The sequence below is a fragment of the Stylophora pistillata genome, chromosome 14 (assembly GCF_964205215.1).
Source record: "Stylophora pistillata chromosome 14, jaStyPist1.2, whole genome shotgun sequence".
In the NCBI taxonomy this organism is placed as follows: domain Eukaryota; kingdom Metazoa; phylum Cnidaria; class Anthozoa; order Scleractinia; family Pocilloporidae; genus Stylophora; species Stylophora pistillata.
In genome coordinates, this window is record NC_142532.1 from 10,193,324 (window position 1) to 10,213,492 (window position 20,169).

Below are 20,169 nucleotides of genomic sequence, written 5' to 3' on the forward strand. Positions count from 1 at the left end.
TAAGCAAATTTTTGTGTTTTGTTACAGATTTTAATGCAATCTAGTAAAACAAGTGCTTCTGGGTTGTTTGCAAATACTTTTTGCAAAAGCGTGTTTTCAGAGTGAGTTGAGCTAGACTTTACCCCTTTTACTCTCTGGCCAAGTTTTAAAGGATACACCAGGTATGAAGGAAATTTTAGTGGTTTCTTACAGAGTTCAATGCAATCTAGTCAAACAAACAACTTTTTGGCTGTTGTCAGAGTGAGTTCAGCAAGACTTGACCCATTTCACTCTCTGGCTAAATATCCCAGGAAACATAAAGTATCAACCACATTTTGTGTTTTTAGTAATTTGAACACAATCTCTCAAAAAAATTGGTTTTTACGTGTTTGCAGATACTTTTTTGCAAAACCGAGTTCTCAGCGAGATTTGAGAAAGACGACCTACTCCACGCTGTAGCCACATTTCGCAGGAAACAGCGTCTTTCATCCAAATTTTAGTGTTTTCTTATAGATTTTAATACAATCTGATGAAAACAGTTGGATTTGCCTTGTTCGTAGATACTTTATCGTAAAACCGTGGTTTGAGCCACAGCTGAGCAAAATTTGGCACATATCACTCTCTGGCCAAATTTTGCAGGAAAGATCGGGTCTCAACCAAATTTTGGCGTTTTCTCTTAGATTTCGATGGTATGTAGGAAAAAAGATTGCTTTCGGCTTCTTTGCAAATAAATATTGCAAAACCGTGCTTTTAGCGTGAGTTGAGCAAGAATTGAGCCTTTTCAATCTCTAACCAAGTTTTGCAGGAAAACCGGGTATTAAGCAAATTTTAGTATTTTCTTACAGATTGCAATGCAATCTAGTAAAATAAACTGCTTTTGGGTTGTCTGCGGATACTTTTTGCATAACCGTGTTTTTAGCATGAACTGAGCAAGAGTAGACCCATTTCACTCTCTGGCCAAATTCCCAAGGAAACATCAAGTATCAACCACATTTTATTGTTTCCTTAGAGACTGTCTGACCGACTGGTTGACTGTTTTTTACTAAGTTGTTGGCCGACAGGTGAGTGACTGGCAAAACAAAGGTGACTGACTGGCTAACTGACTGGTTGACATACTAGCTGGTATTAGACTGGCTGACCACCTACCGGTTGCTAAGTGACGAGTGACTCTCTGACTTATTGGTTGAATCAGTGTGTTGAAGGTGACTAGATATGACTCGTTACCTAACTTCGTGACAGATTCGTGAATGAGTGTCTAATTGCCTTGTTGACTGCCTAGATGACTGAAATGTTGATTGCTCAATGTTACTTGACTGGCCATCTGACTGGGTAACTGCTGACCGACTGGTAACGGAGTGGCTAATTGACTGGTGACTGACTTGCTGGTTGACTAGCCGACTGACTAAGAAGTTTTCTGACCCAGTGGCACTTGACTGGGCATCTGACTGGTTGTCTGACCTGCGAATCGACTGGTGAGGGAATTGCTCATTGAATGCTGAATAACTGGCTGACTGCCTGATTGACTGACCGGCCGACTGAAAGGTTGACAGACCTATGGTACTTGACTGGCTATCTGTCTGGATGGTCGACTTGCTGCCTAATTGGTCGTAAATAATAGACTGCTGACTGACTGGCCGACTGGCTGGTTGACTGACTCGGTTAATGAATGGTTGACCCGCTCAGTGGCACTTGACTTGCTATCTGACTGGTTAACTAACCTGGTGACCGACATGTGACTGAGTGCCTTGTTGAATGGTGATTGAGATTCTGACTGGCTGGTTGACTCATTGAGTGAGTGAATGGTTGAATGACTCAATGTTATTTGCTCGGCTATCTAACCTGTTAACTAATTTGCTGACCAACTGCTGAATGAGTGACTAACCGACTAACCTGGTGACTAACTGGCTGTGTCTTGTGGACTGACTGGATGACTCAATGTTACTTAACTGGCTGTCTGACTAGTTACCTGACTTGGTGATCGACTGGCGACCAAGTGCTTAGCTAAATGGTGATTGAGATGGTGACTGGCAGGATGACTGAGTGAGTGACTGAATGGTCGGCTGTTTCAGTGGCACTTGACTGGCTATCTGACCATTTACCTGACTTGCTGATCGACTGGTGAGAAACTGTCTTGTTGACTGACCAGCTAACAGAAAGGTTGACTGAACTATTGGCACTTGACAGGTTAACTGACTTCCCAGCGACCGGTGACTGAGTGGCTACTTGACTGGTGACTGACTCGCTGCCTGGCTGGTTGACTGACCGACTGACTGAAAAGTTGTCCGACCCAGTGGTACTTGACTGGCTATCTGATTGGCTGTCTGACTTGCGAACCGACTGGTGGGTGAGTGGGTTATTAATTGCTGACTGACTGGCTGACTGCCTGATTGACCGACTGGTCGACTGAAAGGTTGACTGACTTAATATTACTGGACTGGATATCTGACTGGTTAACTGACTTGGTGTACAACTGGTGACTTGTCAGCTAATTGACTGGTGACTAAGTCACTCGTTGACTGAGTGGCTGATTGAAAGACTGTGTGACTTAATGGTACTTGACTGGCTATCTGTCTGGTTAGTCGATTTGCTGATCAAATGGGGACTATGTCGCGAATAATTTACTATTGACTGATTGGACGACTGGCTGGTTGACTGACTCGATTAATGAATGGTTGACTGGCTCAGTAGCACTTCACTTGCTATCTGACTGGTTAACTAACTTGGTGACAGACTTGTGACTAAGTGCCTATTTAAATGGTGATTGACATGCTGACTGGCTGGTTGACTGAGTCACTGACGGAATGGTTGGCTGACTTAGTGGTACTTGCTGGGCTATCTAACCAGTTAACTAACTTGCTGACCGACTGCTGACTGAGTGACTAACTGCCTGGTGACTAACTGGCTGAATGTCTTGTGGACTGACTGGATGACTCAATGGTACTTGACTGACAATTTTGACTAGTTACCCGAGTTGCTGACCGACTGGTGAACAGCTAAATGGTGATTGAGATGCTGACTGGCAGGTTGACTGAGTGAGTGACTGATTGGTCGGCTGACTCAGTGGCACTTGACTGGCTATATGACCATTTACCTGACTTGCTGATCAACTGGTGACTAACTGGCTGAGTACCTGGTGGACTGACTGTATGACTGAATGGTTGACTTATTTAGTGGTACTTGACTGGTTGTCGGATTTGTTAACTGACTTGCTGCCTGAGTGCGATGTTAACCGAGTGGCAACTGACTGGTTACTGACTGATGGTTAACTGGCTGATTGTTAACTTGCTGACTGACGTGTACCTCAACGGCTTACTAACTGGCTAACTGACTGGTTATCTAACTTCTTGAGTGACTGGTTGAGTGAGTTGTTAACCGACTGACTGAGTAAATGATTACTGACTTATTGTCAGGTAAACTAACTCACTGGTAACTGGCCGGCTTATCGACTGGTTGAGTGACTCGCTGCTGCCTAACTAGCCATCCGACTTGTTGACCGACATACCGACTCACTACCGACGGCCTAATTGACTGATGACGGACTTGTGAACTAACTGGTTGGTTTTTGAGCGGGTTACTGAATGTTTAACTGACAGACTGAGTTGAAGGTTCCTGAGCAGAGTGGCTGACTCATTGACTTACTCACTGGTAGCTGACTGGCAATCTGACATGTTGACTGACGCACTGACTGAGAAACGATTGGCTAATTGACTGGTAACTGACTGGTTAAGTGGTTGACTGACTCGCTTCTAGCTGACTAGCCTATTTACTGGTTAATTTGCTATTCCCTGGTACCTGATCCGCTGGCTAACTGGTTGACTGACACACTGTTTCATGAACAGCTGACTAACTGGGTCCCTAACTGGTTGACTGACTGAAAGACTTAAAGATTACTTATTGGCGACTGAATGATTCAGTAACTGTCTGACTTCTTAATTAAGTCACTCGTGGCCGACTACTGACGGACTGTGTAACTAACGTCTGAGTAATAGGCTCACTGACTAATTGAATACCCACTAGTACCTGACTAACTGACTGACTGGTTTACTAACTAGTTGACTGAATGATGACTCGCCGGCTGACTGCTTGACTGACTCAATGATATTTGACCGGCTGACTGACGGCTTGACCGACCTACTGTTACTTAACTGGAATCCTGAGGGGTTGACTGCCTTACTGGTCGACTGCTGACTCATTCATTGGTACCTAACTCGGTGACTTCCTGGTTGAGCGAACTATTGACTGACTGGTTAGATGACTGGTTGACTGGCTAGATGATAGACTTGCTGACAGACTTATTGGTGAGTGATTACTTTCTGACCGTGAATGGGTTGACCTACTCACTGGTACCGGACCGACTAACTGACTCGTTGACTACCTTACTCAGCGACTGGCAATAGACTGACGAACTGAGTGGTTACTGACTTGCTCACTGAGTGGCCGAGTGACTGACTGAGTGACAGACTTGCTAGTACTTGACCGGACCATTAATAAATGCACAGCTAAGTGACTATCCGACTTACTGACAAGTGACCAGTTGACTGATTGGTTTACCACCTTCCTAACGGACTGGTGACTGACTGAATAAGAGACTAGTGACTGACTAGCTAACAAAGTGGTTATTGGCTGACTGGCTGACTGACTGGTCGACATCGTCAGTCGGACCTGACAAAATGACGGACTAGTTGACTTACTCATTGGTTCCTGACTCCTATCTGACTAGTTGACTGATGGGTTGACTGACTGGCTTACCGACTGGTGACTGATTGGCTGGGTGAGTGGCTGGTGGACTTGATTGGATGTCTGAATGGTTGACTGACTCAGGGGTACTTGACTGGCTACCGGACTGGTTAACCGACTTGACGACCGACTGGCGACTGCGTCGCTTTTTGAGTCGTAACTGACCAGCTGATTGGCTGGTTTACTGACTCTCTGTCTGAATGGTTGAGTGACCCAGTCGTGCTTTAGTGGTTATGTGACTGCTTAACTGATTTGCTGGCCAGCTTGTGATTGATTGGCTAATTGACGAGTAACTGACGGCCTGACTGGCCTTTTTACTTATTGGCTCTCTGTATGGGTGACTCTGAGTGATATTTGTCTGGTTAACTGACCTGCTGAGCGATTCGTTACTGAGTGGCTAATTGACTGGTGACTGACTGGCTGACTGCTTGGCTGTGTGACTGGCTGAACGAAGGGTTGACTACCCTAATGGTACCTGACTGGCTATCTGACTGGTTAACTGACTTGGTGACCGACTGGTGACTGTTTGGCTAATTGAGTGCTGATTGACTGGCTGACTAAAAGGTGGACTAGCTCGATGGTACTAGACTGGCTATCTAACTAGTTAATTGAGTTGCTTAGGGAGTGGTGACTTGGGGGCTATTTTAGTGTTGACTGTCTCGCTTGTTGACTGACTGGGTGACTGAGTGGTTAACTGACTTAGTGGTACTTAAGTGGCTATTTAATTGGTTTACTGAATTGCTCAGCTAATGGCTCACTGAATCACTGGTACTTGCCTGGGTATGTTACTGGTTAACTAACTTGCTGACCGACTGGCGACTGCGTCGCTTTTTTAGTCGTAAGTGACCAGCTGATATGCTGGTTTACTGACTCTCTGTCTGAATGGTTGAGTAAACCAGTCGTGCTTGAGTGGTTATGTGACTGCTTAACTGATTTGCTGGCCAGCTTGTGATTAAGTGGCTAATTGACGGGTAACTGATGGCCTGACTGGCCTGTTGACTTATTGGCTCTCTGAATGGGTGACTCTGAGTGAAGTTTGTCTGGGTAACTGACCTGCTGAGCGATTCGTTACTGAGTGGCTAATTGACTGTTAGTCAGTCAGTCACTCAGCCATTCGGCCAGTCAGTCAGTAAACACTCTCTTAGTCAGTCTTTTAGCACTCGGTTAGTAAGATAGTCCACAAGTCAGTTAGGCGGTCAGAGACCAGTAAATCAGTCAACCAGTAAAACGTTCACACGATAGTCAGCCAGTAGTAAGTCTGTCAACAAGTCAACCACCCAGCCAGTCAACCAGTTAGTAAACCAGTCAGTCAATTAGTCGGTTAACAAGGAAGTCAGCGCGTCAAGTTCCAGTTAATAAGCCATCTGTCGATCAGCAACACAGTCAACACCTCAGGGTCCAGTCAAGTAACACTAAGTCAGTCAAGAGGTCAGTCAGCCGCTCCCATACCATTGAGTCAGACAACAAGTCAGTCACCCAGAAAATCACCAGTCAACTAGTTATTCAACCAGTGAGACAGCCAGTTAGGTACTAGTGGGTCATTCAATTAGTCAGTGAGCCTATCACTCAGCCATCAGTTAGACAGTCATTCACTATTCGCTCACGAGAGAGTTAATTAGCAAGTCAGACTAGTACTCAGGTACCAATGACTCCGTCAACCATTCACTGAGTCAGTTGCCAGTCAGTAACCTTTAACTCATTCAGTCAGTCAACCAGTTAGTGAGCCAGTTACTCAGCCATTCAGGAGCCAGTGTGTCAGTCAACCAGTCAGCCACCGGATCAGGAACAACTAATTCAATCAACCAGTCAGTCACCAGGTCACAAGTCAGTCAGTTAGCCAGTCAGTTAGCTGCTGAGTCACCATGTCGGTCACCAGTTTAGTAAGCCAGTCAGCCAACAACTATGGCAACCACTAAATAAGCTGGTTAGCTACTAGTGAGTAAGTCAACCACTTAACCAGTGAGTCACTATCGATTACCCATCCTTTGTCAGTCAGTAGGTCAGTCACCAGCCAATTAACCACCAATTCAACAATCGGTCAGCAAGGCACTTAACTACTCCGATAGTTAGTAAAGTGCAACTGAGTCAGTCAAGCATTCACTCATACAATAAGTCAACCAGCCAGTCAGTGACCAGTAGATAGGCGAATGAGCTACCAGTCCGTCAGCAACTCAGTTAACCAGTCAGATAGCCAGTCAAGTACCACTGAGTCAGTCAACCATTTAGTCATCCAGTCGGTCAACCAGCCAGCCAGTCACCAGTCAATGGGAGAATCAGTCACTGGTCGGTCAGCAAGTTGAATGGCTGAAGTTGAATGGCTCAACCATTTAATCATGCAGTCGGTCAACCAGCCAGCCAGTCACCAGTCAATGGGAGAATCAGTGACTGGTCGATCAGCAAGTCCAATGGCTGAGTGACTGACTGACTAACAGACTTGCTGGTACTTGACCGGCTGAGTAATTCTTACGCTACCTGGCTGACCCATAAGTGATCGACTGGCTTGTGACTAGTTGACTGAGTGGTTGAGTGAATTACTGGTATGCGAATGTGTATGTCAAGGTTGATTGGGTTGCTGACCCATTGGCGAATGACTGGCTAAGTGACTGTCTGACTGACTGACGAGTGACGAGCTAACTGATTGGTTTGCCAACTTGCTAGCTTGTTGACTGACTTAACAAGTGACTATTGACTTACTAGCTAACAAATTGGTGACTGGCTGACTGGCTGGCTGACTGGTCGACCTCCTCGGTGGTACCTGTCCAGCTGACTGACTAGTTGACTGACTCATTGGTTCCTGATGGCAATCTGATCGGTTCACTGACGGGTTGACCCAATGGTTAATTGACTTTCTCCCCGACTGGTGACTGATTGGCTTAAGGATTGGCTAACTGACAGAATAGTGCTTGACTGAATAAGTAGTTGACTGACTCACTGGGTACCTGAGAAGCTGACTGACTTGGTTGCTGCCTTGTGTACGGTTTGGTGACTGACTGGCTAACCCACTGGTATCTGACCGCCTGAGTGACTGGTTAACTGCCTGACCTGGCGCATTTCACTGTGGCCAAATGTCGCAGGAAATACCGGGTGTCAAGCAATTTTTAGCGTTTTCTTATGGATATCAAGAGAATGTATTGAAAAGAATTGCTTTTTGCTTGTTTCCAGAGACTTTCTTTAAGACCCGAGTACTTTCACTGCAAGTTGAAAAAGACGACGCATTTCACTCTCTGAGGGCATTTCGCAGGAAAAACTGACTATGAAGCAAATTTTAGGGTTTTCTCACTCATTTTAGCACAATTTATTGAAAAAAAGTTTGTTTTGGCTTTGCAAATAATCTTTTAAAAGGCCTCTCTGCGCGAGTTGAGGAAAACTTGACCCATTTCACTCTCTAGCCAAATTTCGAAGGAAACATTAAACAAATCTTGATGTTTTCTCTCAGATTAGAACACAATCTATTCAAAAAAATTGCTCTTGACTTCTTTGCAGATACGTTTTTCTAAAACAGTATTTATAGTAGGAGTTGAGCAAGACGACGCATTTTACTCTCTGTCCCAATTTTCTAAGAAACATTGGGTCTCAACCAGGTTGTAGTGTTGTCTCACAGATTTCAGCATGATGTATTGAAAAAGATTGGTTACTTTTTAAGAAACCGAGTTTTCAGCGCGAGTTGAGCAAGTGTTGACTCATTTCACTCTGTGGCCAAATTTCGCAGGAAACATCGGGTGTCAACCACATTTTAGTGTTATCTTAGAGATTTTAACAGAATCTTGTAAAAAAGATTGGTGTTGACTTGTCTCGAGATACCATTTGTGAAACCGTATTTTTAGTAGGAGTTGGGCAAGAGTTGACGAATTTCACTCTATGTCCAAATTTCGTAAGAAAGATCCGATCTAAAGCAAATGTTAGTGTTTTCTTACAGGTTTCGGCATAATCTATTGAAATCAATTGGTTATGGCAAGTTTGCAGATAGCTTTTGCAAATCCGAGTTCTTAGTCTGAGTTGAACAAAACTTCAGCCATTTCTCAGTAAGACCACATTCAGCAGGAAACATCGTGTTTAAACTAAATTCTAGTTTTTTCTTATAGACTTCATTACAATCTGGTCAATAAAATTGGATTTGGCTTGTTCGTAGATACATTTTGGAAAACTGTGTTCTCAGCCCGAGTTGAGCAAGACTTCGCACATTTTCACCCTCTGTCCAAATGTTGCTGGAAAAATCAGGTATCATCCAAAGTTTGGGGTTCTCTTTCAGATTTCGATGCAATCTAGTCAAAAAGGTGATGGTGACCGACACGGTGACCGACCACCGACGGGCTTATTGACAGGTGACGGACTTTTGAACTAATTGGTTGTTACCTGAGCGGGTTAGTGAATGTTTAACTGAGTGACTGAGTTAAAGGTTTCTGAGCTGAGAGACTGACGGATTGACTGATTCACTGGTAGTTGACAGGCAATCTGACTTGTTGACTGACGCATTTACTGAGAAACGATTGCTAATTGACTGGTAACTGACTGGTTAAGTGGCTGACTGACTCACTACTAGGTGACCGGCCTATTTACTTGTTCTACTTGGTTTACTATTCACTGGTACCTGATGCGCTGGCTAACTGGATGACTTAAACACTGATTCATGAACGGCTGACTAACTGGGTCCCTAACTCGTTGACTGAATGAAGGACTTAAAGATTACTGACTGCCAACTGATTGATACAGTGACTGTCTGACTTGTTAATGAAGTCACTCGTGGCCGAGTGCTGACGGACTGTCTAACTGACGATTGAGTAATAGGCCAACTGACTAATTGAATAACCCACTAGTACCTGACTAACTGACTGACTGGTTTACTAACTAGTTGACTGAATGATGACTCGTCACCTGATTGACTGCTTGAGTGAGTCAATGATATTTGAACGGCTGACTGACGGCTTGACCGACCTACTGTTACTTAACTGGAATCCTAAGGTGTTGACTGGCTTACTGGTCGACTGGTGAATCATTCATTGGTACTTAACTCGGTGACTTCCCGGTTGAGCGAACTATTGACTGACTGGTTAAATGACTGTTTGACATGCTAGGTGATTGTCTTGGTTAAAGATTTATTGGTGGGTGATTACTTTCTGACCGTTAACTGGGTTGACCTAATCCCTGGTACCTCACAGACTAACTGACTCGCTGACTACCTTACTGAGCGACTGGTAATGGACTGACGAACTGAGTGGTTACTGACTTGCTCACTGAGTGGCCGAGTGACTGACTTGCTAGTACTTGACCGGATGACAAACTGTTACGCTACCTGGCTGACCTATAGGTGATTGACTGGCTTAGTGACTAGTTTAGTGAGTGGTTGAGTGAATTACTGGTATGCTTCTGTGTATCTCAATGGTTGACTGAGTTGCGGACCATTAATAAATTCACGGCTAAGTGACTATCCGACTTACTGACAAGTGACCAGTTGAGTGATTGGTTTATTGCCTTGCTAGCGGTGTGGTGACTAACTGAATAAGCGACTAGTGACTGACTAGCTAACAAAGTGGTGACTGACTGACTGGCTGACTGGCTGACTGACTGGTCGACATCGACAGTGGTACTTGACAAGCTGATGGACTAGTTGACTGACTCATTGGTTGCTGACGCCTATCTGCCTAGTTGACTAATGGGTTGACTGACTTGCTTAACGACTGGTTACTGATTGGCTGGGTGAGTGGCTGGTGGACTGACTGGATGACTGATGACATTTTGAGTCGCGACTGACCAGCTGATTGGGTGGTTTACTGACTCTCTGTGTGAATGGTTGAGTAACCCTAGCCAATTAGTTTTTAGTCGGCGCGTCCGTCAACAGGTCAAATGGCCAGTCAGCTACTATTGAGTCAGTCAATCAATCAGTAAATCGGCTCAGGAACCTTCAACTCATTCAGTAAGTTAAACATTCAGTAACTCGCTGAGCTACCAATTAGTTAAATCAGAACTCCGCCATCAGCCAATGAGTTTGTGGGTAGTCGGTCACCATGTCAGTCAACAAGTCGGAGGGCTAGTGAGGCACGAGCGAGTCACTTAACCAGTCAGTCAGCCAGTCAGGTATTAGTGAGTTAGTTTACCCGTCAATTAGTCAGTAACCATTAACTCAGTTAGTCGGGTAACTACTCACTCAACCGGTTACTCAAGCACCTAGCTAATCAATTAGTTAGCCAGTTAGTCAGCCGTTGAAATAGTTAACAATCAGCCAGTAATACAGCAGTCAGTAACTAGGCAGTTGCCACTCGGCCAACATCGCACTTACTGACTGGCTTACTGCCTGTTTGACTTACTGGCCGACTGAAAGGTAAACTGGCTTAATGGTACTGGACCGTATATCTGTCTGGTTAACTGACTTGGTGTACAACTGGTGACTGGTCGGCTAATTGACTGGTGACTAAGCGACTCGCTGACCAAGCGGCTAATTGAAGATTGATTAAGTCAATGGTGATTGACTGGCTATATGTTTTGTTAGTCGACTTGGAGATAAAATGAACCCTATGTCACTAATAAACTACTACTTACTGACTGGTCGACTGGCTGGTTGACGGATCCGATTAATGAATGGTTGACTGGCTCAGAGGCACTTGACTTGCTATCTGACTGGTTAACTAACTTCGTGACCGACTTGTGACTAAGTGCCTAGTTGAATGGTAATTGAGATGCTGACTGGCTGGTTAGTTGAGTAACTGACTGAACGGTTGGCTGACTCAGTGTTCCTTGCTTGGCTATCTAACCGGTTAATTAACTTGCTCAAGGACTGCTGACTGAGTGACTAACTGCCTGGGGACTAACTGGCTGAGTGTTTTGTGGACTGACTGGATGACTCAATGGTACTTGACTGACTGTCTGACTAGCTAGCTGAGTTGCTTACCGACTGGCAACTAAGTGCCTAGCTGAATGGTGATTGAGATGTTGACTGGCAGGTTGACTGAGTGAGTGACTGACTGGCCGGCTTACTCAGTGGCACTTGACTGGCTATCTGAACAGTTACCTGACTATCTGACCGACTGGTGAATAGCTGGCTAAGTGCCTGGCAGACTGAATGGATGACTGAATGGATGACTTTCTTAGTGGTACTTGATTGGTTATCAGACTGGTTAATTGACTTGCTCTCTAAGTGCGATGTTAGCCAAGTGGCAACTGACTTGTTAGTGACTGATGGTTTACTCCCTAATTGTTCACTACTGACGTCCTGGTTTAGCGACTGATTGACTGATGGGTTAAATGACTAATTGATTGGCTGCGTGATTGACTTGCTGACTTATTGGTGTGGATATCTGCCTGACCGTCTAATGGTTTGAACAAATCACTGATACCTGACCGACTGACTTGTTGACTACCTTACTGAACGACTAGTAATGGTTTGACTAACTGAGTGGTTAGCAAACTGCTCAATGAGTGGCTGAGTGACAGATTAAGGGACAGACTTGCTAGTACTTGATGGGCTGACAAACTGTTACGCTACCTGAATGACGCATTGGTGATTGACTGGCTTGTTGACTATTTTACCAATTGGTTGAGTGAACTACTGGTATCCAACTGTGTATCTCAATGGTTGACTGGGTTGCGGACCCATTAATGAATGCAAGGGTTAGTGACTATCTGACTGACTGACAAGTGACAAGCTTACTGATTGGTTTACCACCTTGCTAATTGACTGGTGACTGACTTAATAAGCGACTTGTGACTGACTAGCTAACAAAGTTGTGACTGGCTGACTAGCTGACTGACTGGTCGAATTCGTCAGTAGTACCTTACCAGACGACTGACTAGTTGACTGACTCATTGGTTCCTGACGCCTATGTCATTAGTTGACTTATGGGTTGACTCACTTGCTTACCGACTTGTGACTGAGTGGCTGGGTGAGTGATTGGTGGACTGACTGGATGACTGAATGGTTGAATGACTAACTGGTACTTGGCTGGTTATCTGACTGGTTAACCAACTTACCGAACGACTCGCGACTGCGTCGCCTTTTTCGTCGTAACTGACCTGATGACTGGCTGGTTTACTTTCTCGTTGTCTGAATGTTTGAGTAATCCACTCCACCTTTAGTGGTTAACTGACTGGTCAACTGATTAGCTGGCGGACTTGTGATTCAGTAGCCAATTGATAGGTGATTGACGGCCTGACTGGCAGATTGACCAGTTTACTCTCGTAATGGGTGACTGTTAAAGTGATATTTGTCTGGTTAATTGACTTGCTGAGCAATTCGTTACCGAGTGGCTAATTGAATGGTTACTGACTGGCTGACTGCTTCGTTGTCTGACTGCCTAAATAAAAGGTTGACTACCCTAATCGTATCTGACTGGCTATGTGACTAGTTAACTGACTTAGTTACCGACTGGTGACTGCGTGGCTAATTGAGTGCTGAGTAACTGGCTGACTGAGAGGTTGACAAGTTGAATAGTATTAGACCATCCATCTAACTAGTTAACTAAGTTGCCCACCGAGTGGTGACCTGGAGGCTATTTTAGTATTCACTGTCTCGCCTATCGACTGACTGGGTGACTGACTGGGTCACTGACTTAGTGGTACTAGAGTGATTATTTACTTGGCTCACTTATTTGCTCAGCTAATGGTTTACTGATTCACTGGTACCTAACTGGGTATGTGACTGGTTAACTGACTTGTTGACCGACCGGTGACTGCTTCTTCCATTGACTGGTGATTGACTTGCTGGTTGGCTGACTGGATGACTACATGGTTGACTGATTCAGTGGTACTTGAATGGCTAACTGACGTTTTAACTGAGTTGCTGACTCACCTAGTGACTGGTTGGCCTACCTACTGGTCACTCACTGGCTGGATGACTTATTGTATGACTGAATGCTTGACTGACAGTTGCACCACACTAACTATCGGAGTAGTTAAGTGACTTGCTGACCATCAATTAGCCCGTCGTTTGTCAGTCAGCATGGCAATCACCAGCCCATTAATTACCACTGAGTCACTTAACTACTCCGATAATTAGTGAAGTGTAACTGACTCAGTCAAGCTTTCAGTCATACAATAAGTCAACCAGGCAGTGAGTGACTCAGTAGATAGGCCAATCAGTCACCAGTCCGTGAGCAACTCAGCTAACAGGTCAGATAGCCAGTGAAGTACCAGTGAGTCAGTCAACAATTTAGTCATCCAGTCGGTAAAACAGTCACCAGTCAGTGGGTGAATTAGTCCCTGATCGGTCAACATTTCAGTTTACCTATCAGATACCTAGTCAAGTAGCGGTGGATTAGTGAACCATTAGCTGTGCAAACCAGTTAACCAAGTAAATAGCATACCAAGTACTTTTACGACAGTCAAACAGTCAGTCACCTAGTCAGTCAACAAGCGAGACAGTCAACACTAATATAGCTTCCAAGTCACCACAAGATGAAAACCTCAGCTAACTGGCTAGGTAGCAAGTCTAGTGCCAGTCACTTAGTACTCGACTAGCCTGGCAGTCACTAGTCGGTAAAAAAGTCAGTTAACCAGTCACATAGCCAGTTAGGTACCATTGGGGTACTCAGCCTTTCAGACAACCACGCAGTCAGCCAGTCAGTCACCATTCAATTAGCAACACAGTAACGAATCGCTCAGCAGTTCAGTTAACCAGACAAATATCACTCGGACATTCACCCATTCTGAGAGCTAATTAGTATAACGGCCAGTCAGGCCATCATTCACCCCTCAATTGGCCATTCAATCAAAAGTCGGCCATCAAATCAGTTAACTATTCAGATAACCATTTAAGTAGGACTGGGTTACTCAAACATTCAGACAGCGAGTCAGTAAACCAGCCAGTAAGCTGGTCAGTCACGACTCAAAATACGACGAAGTCGCCAGTCGCTTGGCAAGGCGGTTGATTAGTCCGATAACCAGTCAAGTACCACTTAGTCATTCAATCACTCAGTCATCCAGTCAGTCCACCAGCCACTCACCCAGCCTTTCAGTCGCCAGTCGGTATGAAGGTCAGTCAACCCATCAGTCGACCAATCAAAGGGGCCTCAGGAGCCACTGTGTCAGTCAACTAGTCAGTCTGCTGGTCAGGTACCACCGACGAAGTGGACTAGTCAGTCAGCCAGTAGGCCAGTCACCACTTTGTTTATACTTTTTATTTGTGTATTAAGTCAGTCACCAGTCAATTAGCAAGGTGGTAAACCAATTAGTTAGCTGGTCACTTGTCATTAAGTTGGATAGTCATTTACCCGTGCATTCATTAATGGGTCGGCAACAGCCGAGGCAACCTTTAAGATACACAGTTGGATACCAGTAATTCACTCAACCACTCAGTGAACTAGTCTTTAAGCCTGTCAATCTCCTATGGGTCAGCCAGGTAGCGTTAGAGTTTCTCAGATGGTCAAGTACTACCAAGTCTGTCACTCAGTCAGTCACCCGGTCACGTAGTGTTCAAGTCAGTAAACACTCAGTTAGTCAGTCCATTTCCAGTCGCTCAGTAAGATAGTCAACAAGTCAGTCACTCGCTCAGGCACCAGTGATTAGGTCAACCCATTAGATGGAAAGGCAGTATTTACCCACTAATAAATCTCTCAGCAAGCCAATCACCCAGCCAGTCAAACAGTCATTCAACCAGTAAGTTAAACAGTCGCTCAACCAGAAAGTCAGCGTCAATGAGTCAGCAAGGAAGTCAAAATCTCAGGATTCCCGTATGCAATCACTCGCCAGTCAATAATCTTAAAGTCGTTCAGTCAGTCAACCAGTTAGGAACCCAGTTAGTCAGCCGTTCAAGAAGCACTAGCTCAGTCAACCGGTTAATCAGCAGATCAGGTACCGCTAAGTTAGTCGACCAGTCGGTCACCACGTCACCAATCACTCATTTAAGAAGTCAGTTAACTGGTGAGTCAACAATTCGTCAGAAGGATAGTTCACCAAACAGCCAACCACATAGGCAACCAGTTAATAGGCTGGTCAGCTAGTAGTGGGTGATTCAACCAATTAACCAGTCAGTTACCAGTTAATTACCCAATCGTTTCCCAGTCAGTGCGTCCGTCAACAAATCAGATCGCCAGTCGGCTACGAGTGATTTATTCAATCAGTCAGTCACCAGTTAAAGGCTCGGGAACCTTTAACTCAGTCAGTTAGACATACAGTATCCCGCTCCGGTACCAACCAGTTCACAAGTCCGTCTTCAGTTAATTAGTTCGTCGGTAGTCGGTCACCATGTCGATCGAAAAGTCGGAGGGCTAGTGAGGCACAAGCGAGTCACTCAACCAGTCAGTCAGCCGGTTAGGTATCACTTAGTTAGTTTACCCGTCAATAAGTTAGTAACCATTAATTCAGTCAGTCGGACAACCACTCACTGAGCCAGTCACTCAAGTAGTTAGATAAACAATCCGTTAGCCAGTTTGTCAGCCGTTGGAGTACAAGTAAGTAAGAAAGTTAACAATCAGCCAGTTAACCATCAGTCAGTAACCAGTCAGTTACCACTCGGTTAACATCGCACTCAGGCAGCAACTCAGTTAACCTGTACGAAATCCAGTAACGTACCACCAGCAAGTCATCCACCCAGTCCACCAGGCACTCAGCCAGTTAGTCACCAGTCGATCAGCAAGTCAGGTAACTCGTCAGATAGCCAGTCAAGTGCCACTGAGTCAGCCGACCATTTAGTCACTTACTCAGTTAGCATGCCAGTCACCATCTCAATCACCATTCAGCTAAGCACTTTGTCGCCAAACGATCAGAAACTCAAGTAACTAGTCAGACAGCCAGTTCGGTAACACTGAGTCATCCAGTCAGTCCACAAGACACAGCCAGTTATTCACCAGGTTAGTCGGTTAGACACTCAGTTAGCAGTTGGTCAGAAAGTTAGTTAATCGGTTAGATAGCCAAGCAAATGCCAGTGAGTCATTCAAGCATTCAGTTATTCACTGAGTCAACCAGCCAGTCAGCATCTCAATCACCATTCAACGAGGCACTTAGTCACAAGTCGGTCACCAAGTTAGTTAACAAGTCAGATAGCAAGTCAAGTGCCACTGAGCGAGTCAACCATTTATTAACCGAGTCAGTCAACCAGCCAGTCGGCAAGTCAGTCAGCAGTCTATTATTCGCGACCAATTGGGCAGGAAGTCGACCAACCAGACAGATAGCCAGTCAAGTACCATTGATTAAGTCAGTCTTTTAATCAGCCACTTAGTCAATGAGTCACTTAATCATTAGTTAACTAGCCGATCAGTCACCAGTTGTTCAGCAAGTCAGTTAACCAGCCAGATATCCAGTCCAATACCATTAAACCCGTCAACCTTTCAGTCGCCCAGTCAGTTAATCAGGCAGTCAGCCAGTTACTCAGCATTCAATGAGCCATTCCTTCACCAGTCGATTCGGAGGTCAGACAACCAGTCAGATAGCCAGCCAAGTACCACTTGGTCAGACAACTTCTTAGTCAGTCGGCCAGTCAACCAGCCAGGCAGTCACCAGTCAATCAGCCACTCAGTCACCAGTCGGTCACCAATTAAGTAAGCCTGTCAAGTGCCAATGTTTCAGTCAACCATTTCGTTAGCCGGTCAGTCAACAAGCCAGTCACCAGTCAATTATCTTCAGTCGCCGGTCGGTAACCCGGTCACTTACCCAGTCAGATGGCCAGTCAAGTACCATAGAGCAGTCAACGTTTCAGTCATCTAGGCAGTCAACAAGGCAATTAGACACTCATTCACGAATCTGTCACGAAGTTTGGTAACGAGTCACAGCCAGTCTGCTTCAACACACTGATTCAACCAATCAGTCCGAGAGTCACTCGTCACTCAGGAACCGGTAGGTAGTCAGCCAGTCTGATACCAGCTAGTATGTCAACCAGTCAGTCACCTTTGGTTTGCCAGTCACTTACCTGTCAGCCAACAACTTAGTAAAAAGCAGTCAACCAGTCGGTCAGGCAGTCTCTAAGGAAACAATGAAATATTTTTGATACTTGATGTTTCCTTGGGAATTTGGCCAGAGAGTGAAATGGGTCAAGTCTTGCTCAGTTCAAGCTGAAAACACGGTTAACACGAGGAAAAACGAGGTTAACACGGTTAACACGAGGAAAAATCTCACGTCCGAAACAATTGTTCGGACGTGAGATTGTGCGGCGAGACGTTGACGACTGTCTCCGTTGAAGCAAACGGTAGAATCACGTTTCGCGTTAAACTTTTTAATTTTCCCCTCGTGAGTGTCGATAACACGTTTCACAGCCTTCTCTACATTATATTTAATAGTTCCATGGAGGATGTATCCATCGATGTTGCTGACAATGCCATTGATATGCACCGCTAATCTGTCTCTTACTATGGTTAACTTACAGAGTTCCTTTCCTCGTTTGGCGAGAGCACTTCTTAATAGGCGTTTTCGAATAGCATGTACATCATGTCTACTTATGTCAGGCAGTTGAAAACAGATGAACATCGGAAACACATTGAAGGATAAACAGTTTTGAAGAAAATTCAAATCCAACTCAGCTTTGCTTACTTCGATAGAAGTATTCTCAAAACTTCGCATATTTACAAGCACCTGCAATCACCAAGGGCCTGTCTTGACTCTTGTGATACTGAATCTTTCACGATCTTAGATTCTGTCGCTTCAAAATACCAAATTAAGATCAAAGAGGCATTGCATATTAAGTAGGAAAAACCCATCCTTAATCAGGAATTGAAACACCTAGAATAGTCTCTTTCCTTTTATTTATGTTGTTCCTTGGTCTTCTAATCTATTTTTATTATTACTATATTTATTTATTTATTTTTTGATCTAGTCAAGCACGCGCTAATTACATTTTTCGCGTTTTTACATTCAAATGTAACGTAAGCCCGGATACGTAGTGTGTAACGTCCCTTAATTTATATTCAAATGTAAAACAGTTAAATGCTCATTTGTAACCGAAGATGACATGAGAATGTCATGACTTGTCTTGTAAATTTAAATTCAAAGTTGTTGTTTCGTTTTTGAGAGTTATTGTCACTGTGCTGTCTTTACGTCCTTTTAGAACCAAAGTCCTATTCCATTATTCCAGGCTTACGTATTCACGCACCGGCTTGCTTTGAACACTCTAATTTTTTCAAAGTAAACGTCCCAGACCCCGAGCACACTCAGGTAAGAGCACACCCAGTCTCTGCGAGGAGGAAAAGCTCGGCCAGTAACGTATCTTGCGGCAGACCGGTCGGGCTATCCCAAGATCCAATTAGGGGCTTTTTAACTGCAACAACCTTAATATACGCTATTGAAGTTGGAATTACCGCGGTTTCTGGCAACAGACTTACCCTCCAATGGATCCTCATTAAAGGATTTAGGTTGTGCTTATTCCAATTACAAGACTTGCAAAAGCCTTGTATTGTTATATCCTGTCACTACCTCCCTGAGTCAGGATTGGGTAATCTGCGCGCCTGCTGCCTTCCTTGGATGTGGTAGCCGTTTCTCAGGCTCCCTCTCCGGAATCGAACCCTAATTCTTCGTCACCCGTTGCAACCATGGTAAGTCACTACCTTACCACCGACAGTTGATAGGATAGATATTTCAATAAAACATCGCCAGCGCAAAGACCGTGCGATTCCATTAGTTACTATGATTCACCACAACACCGGGCAAAATCTGCATTGGTTTTTACTCTAATAAATACATCCCTTCCGAAGACAGTCGGGACTTTTCGCAACTGTAACCTCTACAATTATTACGGTTATCCAAGTAGTAAGGGTACAATCAAATAAACGATAACTGATTTACTGAGCCATTGGAAGTTTCACAGTACTAGTGCTTATACTTAGACATGCATGGCTTAGTCTTTGGGACGAGCATATCACTACTAGCAGGATCAACAAGGTAGCTAACCCTAATTGGAGTCAGTCGCCAATAAAACAACTCAAACTCCGGCCACAAGCCTCTCCCACCAGCGGACGATGCCGCACCCTACGTTCTTTCCAAAGCTCACCCAGTGAAAGGCCACCAAATTATCGCGCCTTGGCTCGTTGCTCCCCCATCAAAGGTCGCCGAGCGATCGGGTCTTCTCTCTTAATTTGCCCAGCGCAGACAAAACTCTATGTATGCCACGTCTTTTCCGCGTACAACTACCCCGTGCCATCTCCTGACATGCTGCCCCAACAGAACCCGGTTAGACTCTAAAGGTAGCATGTAAGAAAATGCTATCCATATTCCTATCCCTAACCCTAACCCCAACTTTAATTTATACCTATCCCTAAGCCTAAAAGTTATCAAATGAACCCTAACTGTAATTTTATTCCTAACCCTAATTTTATTCCTAACCCTCATCCTAATTTAACCCTAACCCCAACCTAACCAGAGTTTAATACCGTAATCCTAATTCTTCCCTAACCCTAACCCCTGAGGGTTACGGCTAGGGTTAGTAAAATTTCTCTAGGCTCATCCATCCAATAATTTATTCTTACCCCAACCGTATAACGCTAACCCTAATTAGGGTTAGGGTAAGGAATAAATAACGGCTAAGGGTAGGGTAAAGTAGAG

At 44.7% G+C, this 20,169-nt stretch overlaps 1 pseudogene; it reads right to left on the reverse strand.

Annotated features, from left to right (window-relative positions):
- Nucleotides 1–18,619: 18,619 nt before the first annotated feature.
- Nucleotides 18,620–19,509, reverse strand: LOC148716465 (small subunit ribosomal RNA; annotated as a pseudogene; the record flags this gene model as incomplete).
- Nucleotides 19,510–20,169: the final 660 nt, after the last annotated feature.